Below are 11,733 nucleotides of genomic sequence, written 5' to 3'. Positions count from 1 at the left end.
TGGAGTGCTTAAATCCATATTCAATCCCAATACATTTCATAAAACCAACCTAATTCCTAGCCCATTTCCCCAAACCATAACTAATTTTCCTCTTTTCGTGCCATTAAACCCAAAATAATTCATTTCGTGTCCTTTAAAATCATTAATTTCTTGTCCTTTTTATAAAAAACGCTTAATCCAGTTTATTTTGGTCTATAATCTGGGTCCAATGATTGAATATTTGGATGGGGCTAAAAAACAATTAGTCTACTATGGACCCTGGTGCAGCTACAATAGCTGGACCAGGCCCAACATGCTTGAAAACAGCCCACATGATTACATCAGATACTAACCCACGTACTTGATTTACCAAAAAACTGCAACATTTCACCTCAAGGCAACATATCCCTTCTCTTTCATCTCTCTATTTTTTCTCTCAATGAAAAACTAAAATCAACCATGGAAGCTCATGCTCAACAAGATTCTCTGGAAAAAAGGTAATTTGTGTAAACAACACTTAAATTCATTTAAATTTCGTACAAAGTACGTAAATTTATGCAAATTTCTTAAGTTTTGTACAAATACAATTAAATTTAAGAGTTATGATTTGAGTTAAGAGTAGTAATTTGTCTATCTTCACTGAAATTTGTGGAGACTCGACAAATTATTCTACATGTAGTGATGATGATGAATTGTTGAAGCTAATCTGATTGATTTCAAGGAGTGTAGTGGTATATTGCGATTGTTCAGATGTTTTTACTAAATGTTCAAAATTTGCAATGTTCGGATTTTTTTACTAAGTGTTCAAAATTTGCAATTGTTTAGATTTTTTACTAAATGTTCAAAAGTAAAGGCGTGATACATTGCGATTGTTCATATATTTTTACTAAATGTTCAAAATATTCGATGTTCGGATTTTTTACTAAATGTTCAAAATTTGCAATCGTTCAAATTTTTTTACTAAATGTTCAAAAGTTTAAACGTGGTACATTGTGATGTAGTATTTTTACTAAATGTTCAAAATTGTCGATGTTCAGCTCAGATCGTTTTTACTAAATGTTCAAAATTTGCAATAGTTAATTTTTTTTATTTACTTAATGTTCAAATGCATAGGCGTGGTACATTGCGATTGTTCATATATTTTTACTAAATGTTCTAAATTTTCAATGTTTAGTTCGGATCTTTTTTACTAAATGTTCAAACTTTGCAATAGTTGATTTTTTTTATTTACTTAATGTTCAAATGCATAGGCGTGGTATATTGCGATTGTTTAGATATTTTTAATAAATGTTCAAAAATTTCAATGTTCAGCTCGGATTTTATTAACTAAATGTTCAAAATTCGCAATTGTTCAGAATTTTTTACTAAATGTTCAAAATTCGCAATTGTTCAGAATTTTTTACTAAATGTTCAAAATTTGTGACGTTCGAATTTTTTTACTAAATTAATCGATCAAATTAATAAGAACAATAAAAATATCAATTAATCGATCATAATGAATTATAAATTAAAATCGATCATAATGAATTACGAATTGAAATCGATCAGATTAGTTTTAACAATTCAATAAATACTAAAACAATAACTTCATCCACAAATTCATCTCAAAATCAAAAATAAATGAATATTGCTCACAATGAATTTATAATAATTAACTAACCTGGATTAATCTCTTCAGAAATATCAACAATTTCCATCACGTTAAATGCAAAAGTCAATGGAAAAAAAAATTACAGAGGAGAGAGAAAAATAAGAATTTGAAAAAAAAAGAATGAATTAAAATCGAGAATGAAATAAAAAGAGATTAGGAAAAAAAGAAGAAGAAGAAGAAGAAGAAGAAGAAGAAGATAGAGAGATTCTGCAAAGAGGGAAACAAAATATTAACAAAAAATAAAAGTAAAGATGGCAAGTAGAAGAAGGAAGAAGAAGAAGTGAAGAGAATTTCTACTTTTTATCTGTATAGATGGGTGCATTTTAATAAGTGGTCCATCTATTCTAGATGGACCAGGGTGCACATAAGAATTTGTAGCTTTAAAAGAGCTTTCCAACGATATATTATAAGCCTAAATCTGAGTTATAACGAATAAGTTATGGCCAAAATATTCAACTGAACCCAAACCGAATCTAAGCCCACCTTACCTGCGACCCAATGATCATGTGGAGGGTCCAAATTATTCAATCCCATTCCTAAACCAATTAGGATTAATTAGAAGCTTCTATAATTTTCTAAAAGATCTTGATTATCCCTTTTGAAAAGATAAGATTAAATAGTTTGAAATTGAATAAAACTTTTTTTTTTGAAAGTCCTAATTCTATTCGAATTGAAAGACGTTAAAAGATAGACAGATAATATTTTCGTGCATCACGGTTTTTACCCAATTCTTAGATGGTTGGATAGCCCTTGAAATTATCTTTCCAGTGATATATTATAATATCAATTCCATGCTATAACGGAAAAGATATGAATAAAATGTCAAACTCTATCCAAAACTGACATTGTTTCACTATTTCGGCCATATCTTTTGTTATACTTCCTCCGTTCTTTTATTATTGCACCACTTGCCTTTTTAGGAAGTTTCACAAATATTGAACCATAACCTCTTTAGGAAAAAAAATATTTGTGTTCACACTACAAATACCCAACATACCCTTGCTTTTTCATACTTACTTTTTTGTTTATTAATGTGTCACATGGGCAATTTTGTATTTTTACCTTTCTCTCTCTTACTTTTTTCCACTACCAAAATATTTGCACCCAACCCTTATGGTGCAATAATAAAAAAAAAACGGAGGAAGTACAAAATATTTTAATCTGATTCTAATTAGGTTAGAAAGTAGACTTCAAGAGCTTTCCAACTATATCTTATTCATCTTATTCCGATTTCTGGATCAAAAGATATGATAAAAACAAAAACCGCAAAAACTGCTGTCTATCGCAAGAGTTTTAATCCGATTCGAACTCGATCTTTTCTTGATTCTTCGACCCTCTATTTTCCCTATAAATATAGGTCATATCACCCCTTTTTCAATAATCAACAAGCTTGATCATCAAATAATTCTCTTCTCTCTCTTTAGCCTAAACACTAGCCACCCTATTCTCTCAAAATACATACTTCCCCTAAGCACTCCAGGAAGTTTATACAATACCCAAAGTTCTATACTTTAACCAAGGCGTGAAAGGTATAATTAACTGAGGGTTTGGACCAAATCAAATCTACATTTGTTTAATTTAATTTGCATTTGATTTATTTTTATTGAAGTTACTAACAGTTTATTCATGATATAACAATTTAAGGAAACGCGGAAAGTGAGTAATTGATTAACTTAATTACTGTTATTTTAATATTGCTAGCATCATGATTATTATATTTGATTTGACTAACGCTATTATTGTTGAATTGCTTCCAATATTAATGTTTATTTTATTATATTTATTGATCACCATATTGCATGTTTAAAGGGAATATGTAATTGAAAATCACGCCTAATAAGATAATTTGGACAACCGGTTTAGGTTCCTTTTAATCTCGTTTTTTAATCAAGTGATCACAAATATATTATAATTATATGTTGCATTAATATTCAACCAATTTAGCCTAATAATAGTTTGGAGCAAATTGAATATTTTGTTTGTATGCCTTTAAGATCGCAGGAATCACTTTTCACTATAAGAATCGAGTAGAGGCCAATACGGGCGAATGTGACTCCATGACTCACTTCGTACCATCATCCCCGTTCCTCCTTTCGTGGTTGCGAACCATATAGAGTTAGTAATCTCATGGATTATGAATGGGGTGTAACCTTCACGGGTCAATCGTTGTTGCCTTTCGTTGTCCCTTTATTCGTAGTTGCCTTTTATGATCCATGAACGGTTTACAAGTTCCTTAAAAACTTGTTGGCGGCTCCCTACTTTCCTTGTCCCTAATTGTATATGTGAATTCCCACTTCCTAAGAGTGCCAAGCATATTCACACATACTTTAACGTAGGCGCACTTCGAACGACCCCTACAGGGTGTTATAAAAAAATTAAATTTTAATGGTCCAATCCGTCGAAAAGCATTAATTTTTCGACAGATTACAATTTCGTCAAAAATTTAATTACTTTCCGAAGGATTTTTCCGTTGGAAATTTTCGAGGAATTTTAAATCGGTCGTAAAGTACCTATTTTCCGATGGATTTATGATCCGTCGGAAATTTCTGACAGATTTTCCGACGGATTTAATGAATTTGTCGGATATATCTGACGGAATGAAAATCCGTTGGAAAATTTAGTGTTTCCGACGGATTTAGGTGTCCGTCGGAAGTAATCCGTCGGAAATAAGTTGTTTTCTAGTAGTGTTATTAACAAACGAGGGCTTTGGTGATTGGGAACATGTTGGTGAGAGGCTTAGGGAGCATGAGACATGCATGAAACATGTTAAGAATATGACCACTTGGTATGAGTTGCGTCTAAGGCTTCAAAAGAATGAAACTATTGATAAAACTGTTCAAAACTTGATTGAGAAAGAAAAGGAGCACTGGAAAAAGGTTTTGAAAAGAATTATATCTATAGTAAAATTCCTTGCTAAACATACTTTGGCCTTTCGTGGTACTAATGAAAAATTGTATCAAGATAACAATGGCAATTTTTTAGGTTTATTTGAAATGCTAGCAGAGTTTGATCCCATTATCCAAGAACATGTTAGACGTATTACAAATGATGAAATTCACGTTCATTATCTTGGACATAGAATCCAAAATGAGCTAATACTTTTGCTTGCTTCTGCAATCAAAACAGAAATCATTAAAAAAAAAATCAAACAAGCAAAGTATTTCTCAATTATACTTGATTGTACACCCGATATTAGTCACCAAGAGAAAATGTCTTTGATCATTAGATATGTGGATGTGTCTTCAAACTTTGTTAGCATTGAAGAATCCTTTTTAGGATTTTTAAATGTGAATGATACAACTGGCCAAGGACTTTTTAATGTTTTGCAATATGAATTGAAAAATCTTGATCTTGACATATTTGATGTGAGGGGACAAGGTTATGATAATGGATCAAATATGAAAGGAAAACATCAAGGTGTGCAAAAAAAGATTTTTAAACTTAAACCCGAGAGCCTTTTATAATCCTTGTGGTTGTCATAGTTTAAATTTGGCATTGTGTGATATGGCTAACTCATGCTCTAAATCAAGAGATGTTTTTGGAGTTATTCAACACATTTACACAATCTTTTCCAATTCTAAAAAACGATGGGACATTTTGAAAGATAATGTAAAAGGTTTGACACCAAAACCTTTGTCATCCACTCGATGGGAGAGCCACGTAGAAAGTGTCAAAGCTATCAAATATCAATTAGCTGATTTTAGAGAGGCTTTATTTGAATTGTCAGAAAAAAGATCTTAATTCAAAAATTCAAAGTGAAGCTAAATCCTTAGCAACTAATGAGCTTGGTAATTTTGAATTCTTGATGGCAATAGTCATTTGGTTTGATATTTTATCTATGATAAATAATGTCAGTAAAATATTGCGATCAAATGATATGTTTATTGATGTTGCTATGGGAAAAATAAAAGGATTGATTTCATTTTTCAAAGAGTACAGGGAAAATGGTTTTCACAAGGCAATGGATATTGCTAAGCTAATTGCTATTGAATTGGATGTTGATCCAATATTCCCTCAAAGACGTATAATTAGGAGAAAAAAGCAGGTGGTTGATAATAACAATACTCCATCAGTGGAGTTATCTGAAGAGGATTCTTTTAGAATTAATTATGTTCTTTATCTTGTTAACCAAGCTGTTGTTTCTCTAAACAATAGATTTGAGCAATATCAAGAGTATGAACGTATATTTGGTTTTATGTTTAGCTCTCACAGGTTGCAATCATTGGATGAGGCAATGTTGAAGTCATCTGGAACTTGCTTTGAAGTATAATGAGCAATCTGATATTACTGGGAATGATTTGATTGTGGAGCTAAAGATATTAAGAGATATATTGCCTGATGAAAAAGAAAGGCCCATGATATATTAAAGTTTTTGAAAGGTTTACACTATTGTCCTAATACAACTATTGCGTATAAAACTCTATTAACTATACATGTGACTGTTGCTTCTACAGAAAGAAGCTTTTCTAAATTGAAGCTGGTGAAAACATACATGCGATCTACTATGCTACAAGAAAGGCTAAATGGATTAGCATTAATAGCGATCGAGGACGATCTGTTGGAGAGATACAATATGAAGACTTGGTTGATGAATTTGCTTCCAAAAGTGTTAGAAGAAAAGCTCTTTTTAAATAACTTTAAGGTTTAGATTAGTATGAAGTTGTATTTGATGCTGTTAATTATTCAAATAATAGTCTTAATACATAAGATTTCTTTTATAAAGTATATATATATAATATATATATATACTTTATATATATATATATATATATATATATATATATATATATATATATATATATATATATATATATAGTGGCGGATCTTGATGGCTTTCTTTTGGGGGGCCGACTTAAATTTTAATTCCTTATTTTTCTTTGATTTTACACCGTTCTTACCTTGACATAGTGTTTTTACTAATAATATATAAATGTTATCATATAATATGTTATTTGGATTAATTGTAATTTTTTTTATAAATTTAATTAAAGATAAAAATTGTGCCTCGACACATGTGCAAATCCAAGTGAAGCATAGAAGTTTTCAAAAAATGATCGTCAGACTCGACCTCAAAAAAAAAAAAAAAAAAAACAGATTTTGACTTGTATGAACACATTAAATTTATCATGACTCAAAAAATAATTAAACCCGATCTGTCATGACCTCACCAAATACCTGAACCCCTGAATTGATGTACACATCTAAGCATATATCTGATGCATTAGAAAAAACAAAGGGAGTATAGACCATTTTTCAATCATAAAACTAAAAATTATTATACTATTTACACAATTTATTATTTTTGTGCCCTTATTTAGTGATGGTGTTTTAGAATAAACATTGTCATGTTGGGTTTTATTTGATTCATCTTTATGTATGGTGTATAGGCTAAAGTATAACTAAAAAATTAGCAGTAAGAAATTGCATTAGCAAGTATAAAATCTTTAACAATATTGCAATTAAGAAAAGTATGAAGAAAATATAAAACATATTATAATTGCAGAAAACCAATCAAATTAAGGTGGAATATATACGAAATATATAGATGAATTACAACAAACTATAAGCTAGTAAATAAAATTCCATTAAATATTTAAAAATGCAAGCAATATTGTTTGCTTCATTGCTTGTATACTCCTACTAATTTTAAAAAAGGGAAAGAATATAGTATTTGATGAAATTTTGATGAAACTAAGTAAAGTAGTAAAACAGATTGTAAAATTTGGATCAAAATCTAAGGGGGGCCAAGCCCAGCCTTGCCCCTTAGAAGATCCGCCATTGTATATATCCTTGTAATATGATATTATTTTTGATATAAAATTTAAGTATTATGGAGTATAATTTTTTTTCCATTAGGGCCCCATTTTATAGTTTAGAATAAGGCCCTGAAATCTAACGGGATGGCCCTGCTAAAGAGTTAGACTATTTTCAAAAGAAAAATACATATGCACATCAAAGTTAGAATATGGTTTTCTCAAAACAATATGAACCTATTAAAAAAAAGAGAGCATAATCATTAGGTCCGATATCTTAAAAAAAAAACTTCGTATCTAATATAAGGTGACTTGCCGTTGCAAACTTGCAATCCCAAACAACCATAAGACCACCTAATAGTCTAAATAACCTTAACCTTGATAAAAAGAAACATAACAATGTCGTACAGTACACCTAATTAATTACGTACACATCAACGAATTCAATCGACAGACCAAAAAAAAAAAAAAAAAAAAAAAAAAGGCAAAGTAGACACTAAAAAAGATCAGACTACATTATTACTAACAAGTGCTTGCAAATCCTTATTACATATCAGTGAATTCAACCGAAAAGAAAAAAAAAAAAAAAAAAAAAAAAAAACGGCAAAGGGAAGATGTTACTTTGAATGTAAATCTCATTACGTTGGGACGTGTTTTATGGGTGCTCTAGAAGTGTATTTCGACACCAGCGGTACGAGGTTCTCAATGAAGAATGCTCCCCAAAGGTAGCACACGAGCCTTCAAATATGTACCCCAAATGAAGGATTGGAATCTCCTCAAGAACTGCTCACATCTCTATTTAGAGTATCGTAAAGTATTGTGTAGAACAGACTCACGTGAGTTTGGTCATACAAATAGAAAAAAAAAATTATCAGAAATAAGATAATAATAGTCAAATATTAAATTATAAATATAAGATATTAGGTTATTAGAGCAACTCCAATTCAACCTAATAGTCTAAATTAGACCTGGCAATCTTGACCCAGACCTAATGACCCGACCCGAATGACCCGACCCATGACCCGAAATCGACCCGAAACCAGTGACCCGAAATTGACCCAAAACCCGAATTAACCCGACTCGACCCATACCCGACCCGAAGTGGAACTGACCCGACCTTGACCCGAAACTCGAAATGACCCAACCCGAAACGACCCGACCCGAGATGACCCGACCCAAAGTTGACCCGAAACCCGAAACGACCCGACCTGAAGTTGACCCGAGACCCGAAGTTGACCCGACCTGAAAATGACCCGACCTTTAACTTCTTTTAGTAAATAATTATATAAGTTATAAAAAGTTTATATTAGGAAATTATAAATTAAATTAGACCCAACATCTTAAATGACTACATTGACTTTCATATAATAGCTAAAAAAGATGGTCAAAGTGAGATGTGTGAATAGTGCAAAATGTCAAATCGTTAAGAGTAATTTGGGACGGAGGGAGTATAAGAATAATTCTAAGAAATTATTACAACAATGACAATGATAATAAGAGTACGTATTAAAACTAAGATCAATAAGAGAGTGAGGTATAACTCAATTAGTTAGAGCATCCCTCTTAGTTTCAGGAGATCCTGAAAGTGATTCTCAGTCTAACACTACTAGAAATAGGCTAAATTCCGACGAAAAAATTCCGTCGGAAACACCCTGAAATCCGTCGGAAGAGGTTGTCGGAAAAGTAGTTGTAGGAAAAATGAACTTTTCCGATGAAAATTCCGTCGGAAACACTATTCTGACGGAATATCCAACGGAATTTTTCGCCGGAAAAATATTTTCAGGTACTGCAATAATCCGTCGGAAAATTCCCCGACGGAATTTTCGTCGGAAATTGCTTTTCTGAAATTTAAAAAAAAAACGCCGCGCCACCACTGCACGGCGTATCACCACCTCTTACCACCAAAAAACCCAACATCCCAACCCCTAACTCATAATGGAATTCCAAACCACCCCACCACCCACAACCACCAGCTCTACCACCCCACCCACAAACCCCAAATCTACCACCCCACCCACAACCACCAAATCTACCACCCAACCCGAACTTCAACAGCCCACCCAAACCCTAAACCCGAACTTCAACAGCCCACCCAAACCAAACCCCCAAACCTAAGTAAACCACCCACCGTAGCCCCTATCCCACCATTAAACACCACCATTGACACCACCGACATCAAAAACACCCACATCCCACACCCACACCACCGACTCCAAAAATACCAACAACCCACACCCACACCACCGCCACCGACATCCACCCTAGCCCCTTCCCACCTTTTATCACCGCCACACCAAAAATAAACCCCAAAAAACACAAAACTTAGCAAAAAAAAAAAATGAAAATAACCCCAATAATCGAAAATCAACCCAAAAATACGAAAATTGAGACAAAAAAATTGAAAAACACCACACAAATAAATCAAAACCAATAGATCTACATATTTAGCAAGAATTTCATAAAGAAAATAAAAAAAAAACGTTAATTAAACCACAAAATTAAAGGAAATATATAATTATACAATTATTTGATAAAATTTATAAATTAACATTACAATTTCATAAAAAATTAACTAGATCTATGCACATGTACGTGGTTGCCGTTCTTGTTGTGGTCTTCGGTGTTGTTGTAGTCATCTTCGTTGTTGCTGCTTGGTCTTTATAGTATTGTTGTTGTTGGTGGTGGTACGGGGTGAAAGAGGAGATGAAAGGAGGAGGGATGAGAGAGAAAGAGAGGAAAGAGAAGACGAGAGAAGGGTGGACGGAGGGGATGAGGAGAGAGAAAGAGAAGAAAGGAAAGGAGGAGGATTAAGGAGAGAGAAAGAAGAGGAAAGAGAAGTGAGGGAGAAAAAAAAGGGGCGGCTAGAAGAAAGGATTAGGGTTAGAGGTTAAATACTCCGAATTTTTTTTCCTTTTTTTTTATAGTATATGTTCCGACGGATTTTTCCGTCGGAAATTTCCGACGGAATATTGTTCCGTCGGAAATTACCTTCTCCAATGGAATATTCCGTCGGAATGTCCAATTATTCCGACGGATTTATTTTCCGTCGGAAATTTCCGACGGATTTAATTTCAGGTCTGTCGGAACTGGTCCGTCGTTATTTTACCTGATTCTTGTAGTGTAAAGTTCTAAACACAAAAAAAAGGTTATTAAAAGTCAAACAATTACTATAATCCATGAAAAAAATAGCCTTAACACTACGTGAAAAAATGAATTTGGCACCGGTTCAAACCCGGCCTAAGGCATCGGTTTGAACCGGTGCCTAATCTGGGGGGTGCCAAAAAGTGGTTTAAAAAGACACCGGTTCAAACCGGTGCCAAAACATGAAATTGGCACCACCGGTTAACCGGTGCCAAAAATGGGTTAAAAAAATTATGGAATTGTGCCAAAAGTGCCAAAAAATTATATATATATATATATATATATATATATATTTTAGAACATCAAAATATAGATCGAATATCAATCAATATAATTAAAAATTTACAATATAGATCAATATAGTAGTTCAATTACAACATATAAAAAAATTAAAATATAAATAAAAAAATAAACTCAATATTCTTGCATCTTGATTCTTCCATTTAAGATCTAACTCAAGATACCTACACCAATTAAAGCAAAAAAAAAAGATTAATATAATTAAGCTTCGAAAAAAAACCATCAAAGATTCAAACCCAGAAAAAAATTTGAAATCGCAAAAAAATTAAACCGAAAAAAAAATTAAATTGAAAAATACCCAGAAAGTGAAAAAACCCAGAAATGGAAATAAATTGAAATCGAAAAAACCCATAGAAAAAATAAAAATTAAAATAACCCAGAAATCGAAAAACAAAAAATCAAAATCGAAAACAAAATATATTAAAATCGAATAAACAAAAACAAAAATAAAAAAAAATTCAAAATCAAACATAAGAAAAAATATAATCCAGAAATTGAAAAATAAAAAATCAAAATCGAAAACAAAATATATTAAAATCGAATAAACAAAAATCGAAAAAAAAAATCAAAATTGAAATCGAAAAAAAAATAACCAAGAAATCGAAAAACAAAAAATCAAAATCGAAAACAAAATGTATTAAAATCGAATAAACAAGAAACAAAAATCAGAAAAAAAAATCAAAATTGAATTCGAAAACAAAATAACCCAGAAATCGAAAACAAAAAAATCGAAATTGCTATCGAAATAAAAACCCAGAAATCGAAAATCAAATAAAAATCGAAAAAAATAAATCTATTAAAATCGAGTTAAAAAAAACCAAAAATCGAAAAAAAAATAAATCGATTAAAATAAAAGAAAATTCAAAAATCAGTTAACAACCCAGAAAATAAAAAAAAAATCGAATTAAA

At 31.7% G+C, this 11,733-nt stretch overlaps 1 pseudogene; it reads left to right on the top strand.

Moving 5' to 3' along the window:
• The first annotated feature begins 438 nt into the window (after window positions 1–438).
• LOC110713754 lies at window positions 439–6,278 on the top strand (annotated as a pseudogene).
• The last annotated feature ends 5,455 nt before the right edge of the window (window positions 6,279–11,733 follow it).

Source organism: Chenopodium quinoa, unplaced genomic scaffold, assembly GCF_001683475.1.
Source record: "Chenopodium quinoa cultivar QQ74 unplaced genomic scaffold, ASM168347v1, whole genome shotgun sequence".
In the NCBI taxonomy this organism is placed as follows: domain Eukaryota; kingdom Viridiplantae; phylum Streptophyta; class Magnoliopsida; order Caryophyllales; family Amaranthaceae; genus Chenopodium; species Chenopodium quinoa.
This window is presented reverse-complemented; position numbering and strand designations above follow the sequence as displayed.